Here is a 16,912-nt window from a genome sequence, read left to right as displayed (position 1 = left end):
AATATCTAGATCCGTGCCTAGTTTAATCCTTTCTCTTTGCAACCATCAGCTGATAAAAACGGGTGTCATTTCCGGCAAAGACTAACAGTTTAGAGTCGTCAAAAACCACTCACTCTCCAGCAGCCAGAATAACTAGACTGCTGGACACGCATTTTCTCACTTTCGATCCCTCGCACATACGGAAATACTTTCCTTCTGACAGCCTGAAATACTCTCCTGTCACACAGTAATACTCTTTCTTACACAAATATGGAAATTCTCTCTCTCTCTCTCTCTCTCTCTCTCTCTCTCTCTCTCTCTCTCTCTCTCTCTCATAACTAAATGGCAATTTTAAAAATCTAACATTCGTTTGAAAAGGCACTGACATAAATTCAATGACCTACTTGAAATGATGCATAATTTTCTGCCTGAGACATCGGGTCCTCGTGACTGATATAATTCTTCGACGACAAATCTGGTTCTTCCCCTAAAATAGGGGCATCCTTTTCTAGTATAACTCATTAGCGGATACACAGTCTCTCTCTCTCTCTCTCTCTCCGTATGTGTGTGTTCAAGTGCGCGCGCATGTCCTCTCTCTCTCTCTCTCTCTATTTCTCTCTGGCGCGCGCCTTGATTGCACACAAACCCGAGATCTCATCACTTATAAAAGGGCTCCATGCACTTCATCCGTCTGAATTTTTCAGCTCCACCCCCTTGGCTCAACCCCCGGCGTTTCCACTTCCATCTCCCCTGGGGTTTCGCTTTCAAAATTTACCCCTCTTACATATTCCATGTCCAAGTTACCACCACCACCGCCACGGCATCAGCAGCTACCCCTCCCCCCTCCCCCCCCCCGAAGATATCACCTACCCTTCCGCCTCCATCAACCTACCCTTCCCCCTCTCCCTCTCCCCTCACCTACTTTTCCCTCACCCGTCATCTACCTTGACCCTCATCCCTTGTCTACCTGACCTTCCTCCTTCCGCCGACTACCTTTTCTCATCTCATCTCTACATCTACGTTTCTTCTTTCTTCCGTCTGTACTTCCCTCCTTACTTCGCCTTACTTTTCCCTTTCCTATCACTCGCCCTTCTCCTATCTCCATCGTTTTCCTTCCCTCTCCTTCGCCTATATTTCCCTTAATCCCTCACCCGCATTTCCCCTCCTCCAATTGATTCCTTCTCCCTTTATCTCTCAGCTACTTTTCCCCTCACCCCTCAGGCACAGTTCCTCTAATTCCCTTTTCTAATCTCCTTTCCCTCCGTCCCTACCTCTCTCCTCTCCCGTTGCCTCCTTCTTCCTCTATTCCTCACCTACTTTTCCCTTCCCTTCATTCACTTACCTTTCCCCTCCCTCTCTCGCACTTAACTATTTCACTTTTCTGCCTATTCCGCGTGCTACGCCTCTCTCTCTCTCTCTCTCTCTCTCTTCTCTCTCTCTCTCTCTCTCTGTTTTCAAATATACCTATCCTACAAAATTCAAGTCAATTCTAATTATGTCGCAAATTGTTTTACTTATAAATCCTTAAATTCTCTCTCTCTCTCTCTCTCTCTCTCTCTCTCTCTCTCTCTCTCTCTCTCTCTCTCTCTCTCTGTTTCGACATATCTCATTCTAAACAATTCATGACATTTATAATTGTCATAAGTTGTTTTTCTTCTACACACACACATTATATATATATATATATATATATATATATATATATATATATATATATATATAATATATATATGTATATATATTATAGATATATATATATTATATATATATATATATAGTATATATTCCCTCTCTCTCTCTCTCCCTCTAAACAATTCATGACAATTACAATTATGTCATAAGTTGTTTTCCAAGTTTAATATAACGGACTTTGACAACACGTTACTGATAATTATGAGGATCGCATCGTTGTTATTAGTGCTATAGTCTTTTCTCGACGGTAAAGAGTTGCCCCTAACAGGAGGCTGCATCTACATAACACAAAAGGAAAAAAAAGAAATCACAGCCCCGCCGTTCATCCTTTAATTATTATTACTATTATCATTATTATTATTATTATCATTATCATTATTATTATTCTCACTCTGACCTTTCATAAATAACACCCATTCCTGAAACTAGCTCTGACAGGAAGGAAGCTTTAGAACTGACGAAGGGAGAGAGATCCAAAGTCATTAGGCAAAGGGACTCCCAAAAATTCGAGTTCGGGGGATAACAACCTGTTTGGGAGACTGAGTACGAACGCTTATCTGTTTCTTGCAACGCGGAAATTAATTTTCACTCTCGTTGTTGACAGAGTTCATCACTTTGCTGTATGGTGATTTACATGTGGATCACTGCGGTAATCATGTTTCACCTCAATGGTTTATTACGCCTTTCGTGCGATATCTACTAGACTTGCTAATAATACTGTCTAACTGTGATTATTGTATCAGTTCATTATATTCTCATATTATTCATTCCATTTACTACATACCTTCATCATTAATGTCACACTGCATTGCAATTAAACATACTACTCTGATTGCTACTTCATACTACTGCATTTTCAAATGACTCGTCATCTTGGTCCCGCCTCTGATTACTTTAACAAGAGCGTGTCTATCTAGGACTGGGATTGGCAACCTGACGACCGCATCCAGCCCAGACCAGAAAGAAATAAGCAACCTGACCAGAAAGAAATAGTAATCAAAAGTAAAATTACTCGGAAAGAATAAATTAAAGGCGACCAACCAAACTCTTAAACAGAAGTGAATTGTAAAAGTCGGGAAACGGGGGGAACGATACTGTGAATTGTGAAAGCCGAAAACTGATGATTTCCAGCGAATGCAGTGAACATCTTCATTAATGTTGTGAGCATCAGTAACCCATGGTGGTAAGAATCGCAATTGGAATATAAAATTTAGTTCAAAGGCCTGCCGCTCGGACCTATGAAGTCATTCAGCGCTGAAAATAAGGTTGAAACAATTGCTTCGGAGAGTGGAAAGTAAGATGTATGAAAGAGAATATCAACGGAGGTATTGTAAAAGGAATGAAATGGATTCCAGCTAGGGACCTAAAGTGTGCTATGTGAGACGCTCTGACGGCTCTAACACCCGATGGGCGTGACGGCCACTCGGGTTAGGAAGCTGCCCCCTGAGAAGTGAAAAGGCGAAATACTGTTGCTCAAATATTCATTTCTGCATCATCCAGGAAACATAACAAGTCCTATCAACACTGAACTCATAGGAGGCACTACGTTGAAAGTATAACAAACGGAAGTCGGCGTCAACAGTTGTGACTGTCACGTGAAAATAAAAAAAATACAAATATTACATATTGAGCCGACGTTCATCGTTACACGAAGTGAAAAAAAAAAAAAAAAACTCCGCCAAGGCTGAAAGACTCGTGCACCACAAGGTCCTTCTACCCAAAATTTACATTCCTATCTCAACCAAAATGTCATCACTAGTTGCACGTCTCGAGGGCCGCCTTGGGTAAAATTTTCGCAAAATTCAACGCAAAAAAATTTGTGAAATCTTGCTAGTAAAAATACAAGCTAGCAATCAGACAAAACTATAAAAAAAATAAAAGATGGGAAAAAAGCTGGGTAATGCCGAGAGGTAAAGGAAAGGAAAAAAATTAGAAAACTTTAAATACGAAAATACCTAATTCAGCGATATTAAATAAAACCCTAAATCTTAACAAGAAAAACCCAAATAACTAGGCATACATATCTGAATAATAACCAACCTGAATCACAAAATTATACATACTCAAGAGTATAAAAAACTAAAAAAAAATCTCTTTAAATTTTCATAACTTGTAATATAAACAACTTTAGTTTCATTTTGCCAAGAAAATGAAAAAAAAAAACTATAATACCAAAAATTACAAACAAATCAAATTGTAAACAACCAAAAATTATGTACAACTTCAAATGCATACAGGTATATCCATGAAATAAAAAAAAAAAATACGAGCAACTAAAAAAATGGGCAATCTGGCGAAGACGACCCTTAAAAAAAAAAAAAAAAAAAAAAAAAAAAAAAAAAAAAAAAAAAAAAAAAAACGACTTGATATTAATATGCACCGAAATCCTGGTTTTGGCGACGCATTTCGGTGCCCGTCTAGAATTGTCAATCCAAAGAATCCGTTTAGTGGGGTCGAAAGGGAGCGAAAAAGTGCGAAAAAATATCAGGCAAATGAAGATTAACGAAACGCCGACCCGTTTGCGAGATTAGATTAGTTAACCAGCCAGATGAAGGAACCGGATCGGAAAACTTCGTTTTCGCTGAACGATATGGTTTTAATGACCGTCATAAGGACGACGTCATTTTGTTATGCGCTGGCGTTGGACAGGATCGTCAATGGCAATTCCTTTTGGGGGAAAGGTCAACATACAGAGAGAGAGAGAGAGAGAGAGAGAGAGAGAGAGAGAGAGAGAGAGAGAGAGAGAGAGAGAGAGAGAGAAATGTTTTGCTCTTCAAAATGGTTCAAATGATGTTTCTTGTGGTGTCTACATCGATTCAAAAATGCGCAATTACTACAAACTGTATTTTTATTTTTTTTATTTTGCGTAAAGAGAAAAGGAGCGACAGAACATACTTAACGAATAGTTTCACCCTGACTGGGTCACCTAGACGATCGTTCATTTTGATGGAGAACTGATCTTTCATGTCTGATCTCTCTCTCTCTCTCTCTCTCTCTCTTCTCTCTCTCTCTCTCTCTCTCTCTTATTAGCCCAGCTACTGGCCACAGTGGTACCTAATTCACTGGCTAGGTCATGCCCATAATAGATTTTTACGGAAACGCCCCTGCCATTTAAACCCATGGTGCTCGATCGCGTTTTCCACGGCTATGAGACGAGAGACTTACCGCTGCACCACGAGAGAGAGAGAGAGAGAGAGAGAGAGAGAGGAGAGAGAGAGAGAGAGAAGAATGGAACATAGAAATTAGGCCAAAGGACCAGCACTGGGAACCTATGAGGTCATTCAACGCTGAAACGGAAATTGAGAGTAGTAGAGAGGTCTAAAAGGTGTATAAAGAGGAAAACCTTTTGCAGTTGCAGTAAGAGGGTGGACAGCAAAATGGAATGAAGAGAATATGAATGGAAGCACAGTAATAGGAATGGGGCTGCAGCTAGGAGCCGAGGAGACGCTGCAAAGAACCTTAAGTCATGTCTACAGTGCACCGCGTGAAGTGCACTGACACCCCCAACGGGACAAAGAGAGAGAGAAAGAAAGAGAGAGTAACTGCTCCGAGACGTAAAAAACGTCATGCTTCCCCAAATATCTTTCGATCCATTCCAGTGTCGAGGAAAATAAAATCCAGCGATGACAACATGACGAAACACGCCGTTCTTTCGTCTGCGAGAGACCAACTCGTCCATTTTTATATCACGCAATAACGAAAGCCGCGACCTAAACCAGATCAGGGGGAAGAAAAAGAAAATGAGGAAGGAAGAGTGAGGTCAAAGTTACCTGAATCTTGGAAACATTTAAGGGAGGAAATGACTATTCGAGGATAAAAAAAAAAAAAAAAAAGGCACCCAAACCGAGCCATCAGAATATTGTCGATTTTAAGCAAGAAATGGCGGAAGAAGTTGTATTATATATATATATATATATATATATATATATATATATATATATATATATATATATATATATATATATATATATATATATATATATATATATATATATATATATATATATATATATATATATATATATATATATATATGTGTATATATATATATATATATATATATATATATATATATATATATATGTATATATATATATATATGACAGATTATTTAATATACATAAATATACTTGATCATACAAACATACAATGATAATACATAAATGCTCTGTATATTATTATCAATTATTATCATTTCACAACATCATTATCAAGGTCAATCTTGAGACTCTCTCTCTCTCTCTCTCTCTCTCGTGCCTTTAGTCTTCATCACTGGAGGGGGGCCACCTTCCAGATGTGAATTGTCCTGCGGTCAATGTATACGTCGGTACGTCGAGCATTTCAAAGAGCCATCAACATTCCTCCAAGCCTCATTTCAAAAATAATTTAGGGGGTCATTGTCACACGCCGTGGCTTACAATCCCCCGAGAAAAATATTGATGAAATCGCGCCGGGCAAGTCCACCTCAGGATGCTAAGGTGTCGGGGGCGAGGGAGGGGTGTTGGATAGAGGGGATAGGAAAAAAAAAAAAAAATTAAATTTTTGGCCAAATGCGAAAACGGGGACCAAAGTTAGTCTTGGGCAGCAGTTCTTGCATATTGCATTTCTTATTTCCCTCCCGAGTACTCGTCGCCGAATCGATAAAAGGGGCCTTCAAGGCACCGGTGATCCGGTCCTCCATTGGACTTTCTGTCCGGAGGCAATAAGGTCCATTTTGGTTCGATTTCTCATCTTCGCCAACTGCTTCCGTCAGCTCTCTCTTCGTCCCCCTTTGTTTCCCTTGCAACAAAACTGCTGAATCTGTCATATTGCACAAGGTTGATCAAGCTATGTCGACCACGAATTATATAAGGTGTGAGAGACGGACGGAGAGAGAGAGAGAGAGAGAGAGAGAGAGAGAGAGAGAGAGAGAGAGATTTCAGTACTTTAAACTTGTTACTATGGTGGAGGGAAAACGTGTCTTTAGAAAGTAAATAATCTGATAGCCTATTAACGCCGCATATAAAATTATTTTAATCACATTTTTCTACTATACTTCACTTCTCATATGCAGAAACTACAACCAACACCTATTACGATCATTTTCTTTCTTCATTCTTTTCTCAAATTGGAATGGAATATAGACTATAGGCCAAAGCCCAAGCACTGGGACCTATAAGGTCATTCACCGTTGGAATAGAAATTGAGAGTAGGTTTGAAAGGTGTGACAGGAGGAAAACCTCAGTTCCTCAATTGTTAGGAAAAGGTGGATAGCAAGACGGAAGAAAAATAATATGAACAGAGGTGGAGTAAAAGGAATGAAAGGGGTTGCAGCTAAGGGCCGAAGGGATGCTGCAATAAAATCTTTGGTTATGCCTACAGTGCACCCCGTGAGGTGCACTGACGGTACTAGGCCCCTACGAGGTCAAATTAGCAGTGTCGACAGCATGCCTGATTCCACCGACAGATGTCTCCTTGGTCCTCTGAATACTCGAGTCTTGGTAATTGATTCCGACAATGAGTGATCTTAGTCCCCTTGTTCTAAATACGAAAACTGTTTCCTGGTTTTTATTTTCCTTTTTTTTTATTGAAAGACAGAAAGGTGGGGAACGGTTGGGTTGGGGGGGTGGCCAGAAACTCTATCATCAACCATCGTAAATGTCACATTTTCACGAGTTTATTTTTGGAGGCCCTACTAGCGGCTCTGGTTCGGCCCGTCAGAAACGTATTTTTCATGGGTTAGTTAAAACTTGTATTGGCCAAAGATAACTAGCCCCACTTTGCCAGAACTGCTTGCTGGATAATGTCTTAAATCTTAATTAGTGCATTCATCCGTAATGAATTTCAACTGAACCATCGGAAAAAAATTTTTCTTTTACCATTGTGATTCAGGGGATGCCGTACTAAGCTTCGATTTAATTATGAGTAAAGAAGCCTCTAGATTGTACAGTACCAAACTAGCAGGTGAACAGGGGAAAAATAAAAAATAACATAGTAAATTTCAACAGTCCAACTCTACCAAACCATGAGAGGTATTTACATTGTTGGAGAGTATCCTAGAGTGATTACATAAATTACAATGAATCTCTCTTCTTAAGCAACTTCGTCTAGAGGAATAAATATAAATACATACACTATCCATCCCTGTAGTGAACACTGCTCTGCTACTCATGCCTGAATCAATTTAGAGGCAATTCGTCTATAGTTTCCTAACCTCACTCTCTTTCTCTTCTCTCTTTCGCTCTTCTGTAATTGATACTGAGTACAAGGGTCAGCTAACAGAGAGGGAAGAATTCCTACTCCTCACACAAGGCCGCTTAACACCCGTCATGCTACCGCATCCCAAACTACTAAGTAAAAGACCAGACCACGACGAAATGGTGGATCATCCGAAAAGCTGCTTTCCCCGTCTAGCAAAGCTATGGAACCCTAGATTCTGTTGCCCCTAATTCCTATATTTTTTCATCCTTTCGCAAAAGGTCATCGCTTTCCTCTCATTCACAAAAAAACAACCATTCACAAGTGGTGTTACTTGGATCTTATTTATTTATTTTGTTTTTGTTCCACGAAAGCTCTGCTAATGCTGCTCTAGATGTTGGATAATAATTCTCTGGGTGAATCCAGGTGCTACATCCTGATATTTATCCTAATTGGATGCTTTTTCCCCTATTAGGCACAAGGACACCTGGGACTACGAATCCTCAAAGGCAGGAGTTACAATGTCGCAGGTTCCCAAAGCCTAAGGCTTAGAAACCCTGATTTGATCAGTTGCTCGGTTGGTTGGGGGGCGTTGGGGGACGGTTAAACTTTTTTCTATCAGCAGGTGAGGAGTCTCTCTCTCTCTCTCTCTCTCTCTCTCTCTCTCTGTAGCTACAAGATACATTCTACCTGAATAATAGAACCCACAAAACGAGGAACTTAAAGGTATCTGAAGCCCACCAAAATATCAATTTTAGGGTCGACGCTGCCTTTCCGAGATTAGCTATCATTACTTCATTTCCTCTTAGAATCCTTTCTTCTCCCAGGTGCCTTGACAGTCTATTGAAGAAGTCCTTCTTGTGATCAACCTAAAAAGGACTGCTGACTGTGTACAGAACTATTTCGGTAGCCCAATTTTATTTTCTATGAAATTGAACATCAAAATTTTTATAACGCAAAAATAATCTTATCCGTAGTAATTCTTCTAAAACGACTTTCTGTATTCTCAACTATGTTTACTTAATAAAATACATATAAGAAAAACTCAATTTAAGTCACGGCTAACTGCGTAACTTGACTTTCTAGGCAACGGAAAGAAAAAGTTGCCAGTAAAATATTTTCAATGACATCACTTAAGAGGTTTTAGGACTGCATTTCTTAAACAAAGCCGTTTCAATCGGCCACACACCTAAATGGAAATTCAACACAAACCAATAACACGGTGAATTAGAAATGAACCGGTTTCTGGATGCTCTCTGTTTTCAAAATTTGAAATTGTAGCCGTTACCTTGTTGTTTACATAAAGATCTATCATGTCTCAGCATCAGGGATAACTGATATGATTGATTATTAATAGAACTATCTAAAATTAAACAGATTTTCGTTTGGGATTAGAAAATAATAGTGAATAAAATCTACAGTAGTTAGGCTTAGACAACATTTTCTGTCATATAAAGTTTTTAAAATATTTCGACGCCAAATGTAATGCGGATGTTATTCCTCACAGCATAGCAATATTAGTAGGGGTAGTACTAGTAGTAGTAGTAGTGGGATTTATTGTGGATGAAACTCATTTTCAAAACCAGACTCAAAAGAGATATGGAGAATCAGAAGATCCACCGTCAAGCCAAAATCGAAAGAACACACACACTTCTTACACAATGAAAAGCAATGACGAAAATACGCAGACGCGACTAAACCCAGGGGATTTCGGACGTTCAAAATAGCCATAAAGATAGGAAAAAAAACACAAACACAAACAATGGCATAAAAATGACCCTTCGTAAATATATGAAACCCGTCTGCATAAAAATGGCGGACATCGAGCCTAGTAATGCCTCGACCCAAGAGACAGCAGCGGCACAAATTCCTGCAGTGTCAGTACACAACAGATACGGAACAGGAGCGTACAACAAAAGAATATAGATTTTAGGCCGAAGGCCAGGCGCTGGAACCTATGAGGTCATTCAACGCTGAAAGGGAATTTGGCAGTGAGAAGGTCCGAAAGGCGTAACAGGAAGAAAGCCTCAAAGTAGTTGCATTCGGAAACCATTTTTTTTTTTTTTTGCGGGGGTGGATGTCAGATGGAACAAAAAGAATAGGAAGAAAGAGAATAGGAACGGCAGCGAGTTAAATCGGACAGTGGCAGCACAAAACAGTGAGGTGAAAGGAGCTACTAGTGACAATAAGGCGCCGTAATCATGGGAGTAATTAAAAAGCAAACCACTCAAAAAAAAATTCAAATCAACAGCTCAGGTACTGTCCAGTTTGATGGCCGCTTATTTCCCTCTGCCGCCGAGCATACGAATCCTACCCTTCCTTGCGAGATATCTCTCTTAATTCCCGCTTGCAGTTCTCCTTCTTTTATGATGGAAGGGGGCGGGAGGTGCAGGGATGGCTGCTGAAGGTCGACGGCTTCCTTTGGTGGTAGGTTCGCTTGTTTAATGTTATCATTATCATCATCATTCCGGATTATTATATGAGGCCGCCCTATCGGTCCTAATTAAGTACGCCAGACGGGCCCCAATTTATTTGTCTGTTGAGGTTTTTAACCTTTTTTTTTTTATTTTTTTTTAACCAGATCGTATGTTTCAAATTGTCACTGAAATGTCTTCCCGAATTTCTTTCCAAATGTCTCAAAACTTTCAACATTTTTACGGTCGTTGATGCAGCTTACTGTATAATCTGATTGTCGAGTATACTCCTGAGGCTTTCTTTTATCATTATCATAATATCATCTTTGCTGCGACTTATTTCCATTAACCACATTCCTCTCAGGGGAAGTTATACGCTTCCAGTGTATATTGCCGTACAAGAGGTCTCTCATACATTAGATATTCATATTCTTCATCGCATTATATGTCAATAGCCATATATGCCATTTATCAATGCCCAACATCTCTTCCCCCCCCCCCACCACCAAGTCTTTCCTCCACCTCAACTAGAGAAGAGCATCGAGATGCCAGTCCCGTCGGCCGCCTCATACACAGTTCGTTCGTGCTTTCAGAGCCCGTTGACGAAACTAACCACTCACTCGATATCTGATAATAATGCAGCCGCAAAATGTGTCTCCGTGGCAGCAGCAGCGCTCATGCATCCATGTACACGAACAAACAGCTTTCATCAAGTATTCACATTCTCGCAAAGACTTTCGATGTACAAGTCATCAAGGATTAACGGCCCTGGAGTAGCCATTAATAAAAGCTGTACAAGAGAGATGGATAAAAAGAAGCATTAACAACCAAACCCCGAGGAGAGTCGTGACAGTACTCTTCTGAAATTACTCTATGCAGAGCACAGTGTGACGGTAAGTTACTCTCTTGCGAGTAGCTATTAGTGGAGGGGAATGATTAAAAATATATATATATATATATATATATATATATATATATATATATATATATATATATATTATATGCATCGTCAGAGAAGTTGGACAGATAAGTGCGAAGGAAATATGGAAACGAATGCTATCTTTTTTTCTTTTACTAAGCATAATGGTTATTATGCGTCGCTTGCTTACTATCCTCACATCGTTGTTTGTTTTCGTCAAAATAATGGGATGTTTATAAGCCATTTAAACAAATCAACCGCAATCCGTTCTGTTTATCGTGATAATACAAAATACTGTCCTATATCGATCAAATATCTGTCCCTCTTCCTTTTCTATATCCCGATTACGGAAGAGTAATTCATGTCTGAAAAATATTCGTTCCAATTTCCTTTATTATCTATCATAGTTAAAAAGTAACATTATCTTATACGCTCGTAAAATGTTTGCCATCACCCAGCATTCTACTTAACGTGATTCAGAATAAAAACATTCTTTATCTCGTTCAATTCATATTTTAATAGTCCACGTTTTTACGTGATTTGTAGAATTTTTCATCGCATCCAAAACATTCATTTAAATTCCACTTTCTTTTTATTTTGATTGTTAATAAAATTATTTCACAATGCTCCGTAATATCTATCCAATCCCACTGGTTTTATCCTAATCATTAAAAATGGTAGTAGTGCATACTTATGCCAAATTATGTCTATCTCTTCAGGCTTATACTTAGCTATATTAGTCAATAATATGCCCTCTTGCCATCTACCATGATCAGAAGAAAACTGTTTCCTATTTTTGTCTATTCCTTTCTCGCATCCCATTTAGGTATCATTACCATTTGAGTATTATTCTCTCGTGCGACATCAGTCTCATATTAATACCCCATCGCCTTCAGTTCATCAAAATTTCACATCGTCTTCTCGAAACTATTATCGGCGATTGTAGAGCGGTATAAACAGAAGAAAAATGAAAGGCACTCAAAGGTTGCTCAGGGATTAGGCAGTATTGATATACTACACGAAATCTGAAAATATCGCTTTTCCAGGCTTCTACGTAGGCTGGAATTTCCCCTGAGAGGAGAGATATATCTCGATTGGGATAATCAGGATCATGTTTTTTGTATTTATATGAATGGTCAACCGTGACCATTTAAATGTTTTAAAAATCCCTTTTTCACCCGCGAGAGAAGATGGCTCCAACAGGTGCTATAGCCTTCCGGTTCTCTGTAAGTCTGACGGATGAAGCTACCAATCTCATGCCACTTTCCGCCCTAATTGCGACCCACCACAGTCAACTAGCAGGTAACGTCATTGCTGCTTAGGGCAATTTAACGAGATTTAACGTAACGTGCTGAAAGCATTCGAGAATCGAACCTAGGGTCTTCGCTATTGAGGTCAACGTTCTAACATTTGAGCTACGCGTTCCAATTATTTTTTTTATTAACAATAACAGATGGGAACAACAGTAAGTACTTATTATTATTATTATTATTATTATTATTATTATTATTATTATTATTATTATTATTATTATTATACACGCCGCTCGTCTACGCTAATAACAATGAAAACAACATAAGACAAGTTTTTTTTCGTACAAAGGAGCGCTGTTATTAACGTCATTACCAACAGCAAAATTGCATAATCCAGAAACAGTCTGAGAGGGAAAACAAACGCCCCTACCCTTTTCAGCCCAGCCACCGCGACTCCCAACGCACGGAAGTTTTACCCTAATGCTCGGCGGCTATATGGGCTTGAACTGCAACCAGTCACGGCCGAACTACCTGTTGCACACGCGGCCAGCACTGCTCTCTCTCTCTCTCTCTCTCTCTCTCTCTCTCTCTCGTAATCTCAAATCTACTCTCTGGCTCTCTCCCCTCTCTCTCTCAAACGAGCGACGAAAACTTTTGGATCTCCCGGAGTTGCGGAAAGAAAATAAGACAAAATAAAAAAAAAACGGAGGAAAGTTTGCGGGAAGCGACTGAATTCAAATTGATCAATTCCTTGATGCGTTTATGGCCACACGCGGAATCTTCTTCCCTTTCGACATTAAAGGACGGCAGGGCAATTGTTGAGATTCCTTTCTGGCGATGGAAAACTTTAAAAAGGATTGAATACAGCAGGCGTCTCTATCGCTGACTTGGGTTACAAATACTCAAGGCGAGAAAGTTCTATGGAGCGTCAAAATACCTTGTTGATTCGAGTGTCTAAGCGATTGCTTGCACTTAAAATAATTTCATTCCCTGTGCGTCCGGGTACGCGTCTACATACATACATGCCAACGAAACTATTCCTGCAGGCACAGATTTCCATTAATGGGTATGACTCTGCGTTATAAACATTTAGTCACCGGATTTGCACAAAGGATGATGTTGTTAGTCCGTGCCCTTCTGCTTCGCAATTCGCTAAATCGCTGATCTTGGGTAATCGCAACTGGACGTCGACTATATAGTCAATATATGTGCCCCAGGATCCAAGGGTGCGCCCCGAAAGAACTTTCGTGGAAAGCCTCTACAAAAATTATGAAGACGACTTGGAATCAACCACAAAGGGGAGCTACCGATATATATATATATATATATATATATATATATATATATATATATATATATATATATATATATATATATATATACACGAGAGAGATCATTGCATCTTCCATTTAGACTGATATTCCATAACCCAAAGGAGAAATTACGATGCATGTAACTGTAATCATCATAACGCCCCTAACTGCCCGATTTCTTCACACGTCTTGTCATTACAACTACGAAGAAATCTATTTGTTATGAAATTGTCACTATAACAACTACATACATATCAGGGGAGGAAAAAAAATGACTAGGAGAGTCTTCATGTTCTATGAACCATGTCTGGTTTCCTGCTCTCCAAAGGCTTAGCATTATACCACTAGCTAGCAAATAGTATTGGTGAACAGGTACTTCATATATATATATTATATATATATATATATATATATATATATATATATATATAATATCATATATTATATATATATATATAATATATATATATATATATATATGCACATAATACCCATGCATATGTGTATTCAAATGAACAATTTATTGTTCTCCATTACAAAAATGGTGCCGACGAAGCATCTAATGAACAATAAACTTAATCCTTGGCTTTATCCCGAAAACACAAACATGGTTCAGAACTTCAGCACCCATATCTCCCATGAAACGAAAATGAATTCAGATTTCGGGCCGCGTAATTATCCTTCCTTACCTCTGAGAAAGATTTCCATCCGGCAACTTTGACTGAAGGAGGTGAGAGCGATTTCCAAAAAACTCGTAATGTGGTTAAATCGGAGACTATGTCCAAGTCAACGTCTGCATAATAGCACGGATAACCATCATGCGGCCGAGGATCATTGCACAAATAAACAAATAAATAGTAATAATACTAACTGGGTCGCACTATACCGAGCATGATTCAATCGCGCTACTGAGCCGATGACTGTAAACAGCCCAGCGGGAGCTCGCTCACTCCGATGGTCTTTCTACTTACCCCCCCCCCCCCCATCTCCCTCCCCGTCCCACCCTTCTTCCTCCGTCAATGGGAGGAGGGTGAGTGGAAGGCGGTTGGTAAAGACTGGTAGCCGGGAAAAGGTTATGGGGCTCCTGTTAACATCCTGCTAATGAAGAAAGCAAAACACAGCCCATTCACGCCTTGGACAGGTAACAAGATGGCTTGACAGTTTTTGATTTATGAGATATGTATGGTCGATTTGGTGTTCGTTTCCGTAAAAGAAAAGTGTGCAATAAATTTCGCTATTGTAGGAATCAATTACGTGTTAGTAATTATATCTCACCCAGGAATCATTTTGGCGATAATTACGAGTACATTTTTGCACTGATAAAATCATCCCAACTCGGGCACTATACTCAGAGCAATTAATGAATGTGATCTTCGTAATTTTTAAAAGAAATTAGGAAGACGATCGTAGGAGTTTAATACACTCAAGCCTGATCCAAGATAGTTAGAACAAGGAGTCGAACCTTGCAACAGACCTATAGTAGCATCACATCAGCCGTGCATTTGATGTCTAGGCCAGTCCCTTGCGACGCTCCTGATTGGCTCTTGATAAGCCAATGACAGGGCTGGAAATTCTCAGACTCTCTCGAGAGTTCACATAGGTAGGATGCATGTTCCATCTCTCCTGAGGTGTACGTCTTTCAGGAGAGGTGGAACATACATCCTGCCTACGTGAACTCGAGAGAGAGACCGAGAGTTTCCAGCCATGTGATTGGCTTATCAACAGTCAATCAGGAGCGTCGTAAGGGACTGGCCTAGACGTGAAATGCACGCTTGATGTGATGCTACTATAGCAAGTGTCTGTTGCAAAAGGCAACGAGTGGCAAGGAGCCAGTGGCCGCCAAAGTGACAGAGAGAAGTTTATAAGCCATACAGGACTAGATCTTTAAAAACTTACATATATGCTGTGAATCCATAACAATGGATTTCAAAATAGTACCCAGGCCACAATAACGATGTTAAGTGATTTTGATAGCTGCAATATACATCCTGTCAATATTGAGCATGGCAAATTAATGATGCAAAGCTTTATTGCACATGCCTCATCTGCTTAAATAACGACAGAAAAATACAGCAGTAAATTAGAATAAAAGTGCGAAATTCCATATCCAACAAACAAAATTGTACCAAAAAGCAAACTTCTTGAATCAACGCGCAAACTAGTGGAACGAAGGGGCAACTAATACGGCCTTAAAGAATAGGAAAGATAAAAATAGACGCAATCTGTTCTGAATGTCCGACGAAAAATAAATAAATAAAAAGTTTGGCTCTGAAAAAGCTGATTTGTGTAAAAATACATATCTGCAATAGCATACTTGCACAGATAAATAACCCTCTATCGTTATTCGTTTATTTTCTACTTTTGGACATTCTTACTTTAATCCTGAAAACTTATGTGTATATATATATATATATATATATATATATATATATATATATATATATATATATATATGTGTGTGTGTGTGTATATATATATATATGTATATATATATATATATATATATATATATATATATATATATATAAATATACTCACACACACACACACACACACACACACACATATATATATATATATATATATATATATATATATATATATATATATATAATACCATTGCGTGAATTATCACGCACACCTTTCCCTTAGAAGAAAAGACACACAGACCTTCCCAGCTCTCAAGAGGCCTCTAGGGATGAGGCTGTCGGCCTCATGCCTAGAGGCTGACGGTGGTAACACTTCACAGCTGAGTTGACAGGTGGACTCAAAGAAAGACTGAACCGCAGACATAACCTATGCGAGCCATTTGCATTGCTACTAGGAGTATATCTGAAATCATTTCCCGACTTCAAAACAAATACATTACGGGTGAATATAGGCTGATTTGGATTAAGACTATAAGAGAAAGGTGCATTCAATTTATAAGTAGTAAGTTATCGGCAGTGTATTACTTGATTGTTGCCGCGCATTATCTATAATGTGCTACTGATATTCATTTGTTCATCTAGGAATTTTCTACGTTCTAGAGTCGACTACAAGATCTTTTAGGATTTCTAGATTATGCTGCAGCATCACCTTCAAAATAATTACGAATTACAGTGGGTTAGAGGGAATCATAACTTTATCTGAACGACGTACAATTTTTCTTGACTAACCGCATAC

The 16,912-nt window shown here is 39.0% G+C and overlaps 1 protein-coding gene across 1 annotated transcript in view; it reads right to left on the bottom strand.

Moving 5' to 3' along the window:
• Positions 1–16,912, bottom strand: part of LOC135195971 (mushroom body large-type Kenyon cell-specific protein 1-like) — a 605,977-nt gene that overhangs the window by 575,169 nt on the left and 13,896 nt on the right. The window lies entirely within an intron of this gene.

Source organism: Macrobrachium nipponense, chromosome 23 (genome assembly GCF_015104395.2).
Source record: "Macrobrachium nipponense isolate FS-2020 chromosome 23, ASM1510439v2, whole genome shotgun sequence".
Lineage (NCBI taxonomy): Eukaryota > Metazoa > Arthropoda > Malacostraca > Decapoda > Palaemonidae > Macrobrachium > Macrobrachium nipponense.
Note: the sequence above shows the minus strand (reverse complement) of the source record. Positions and strands in the feature narration are given on the sequence as shown.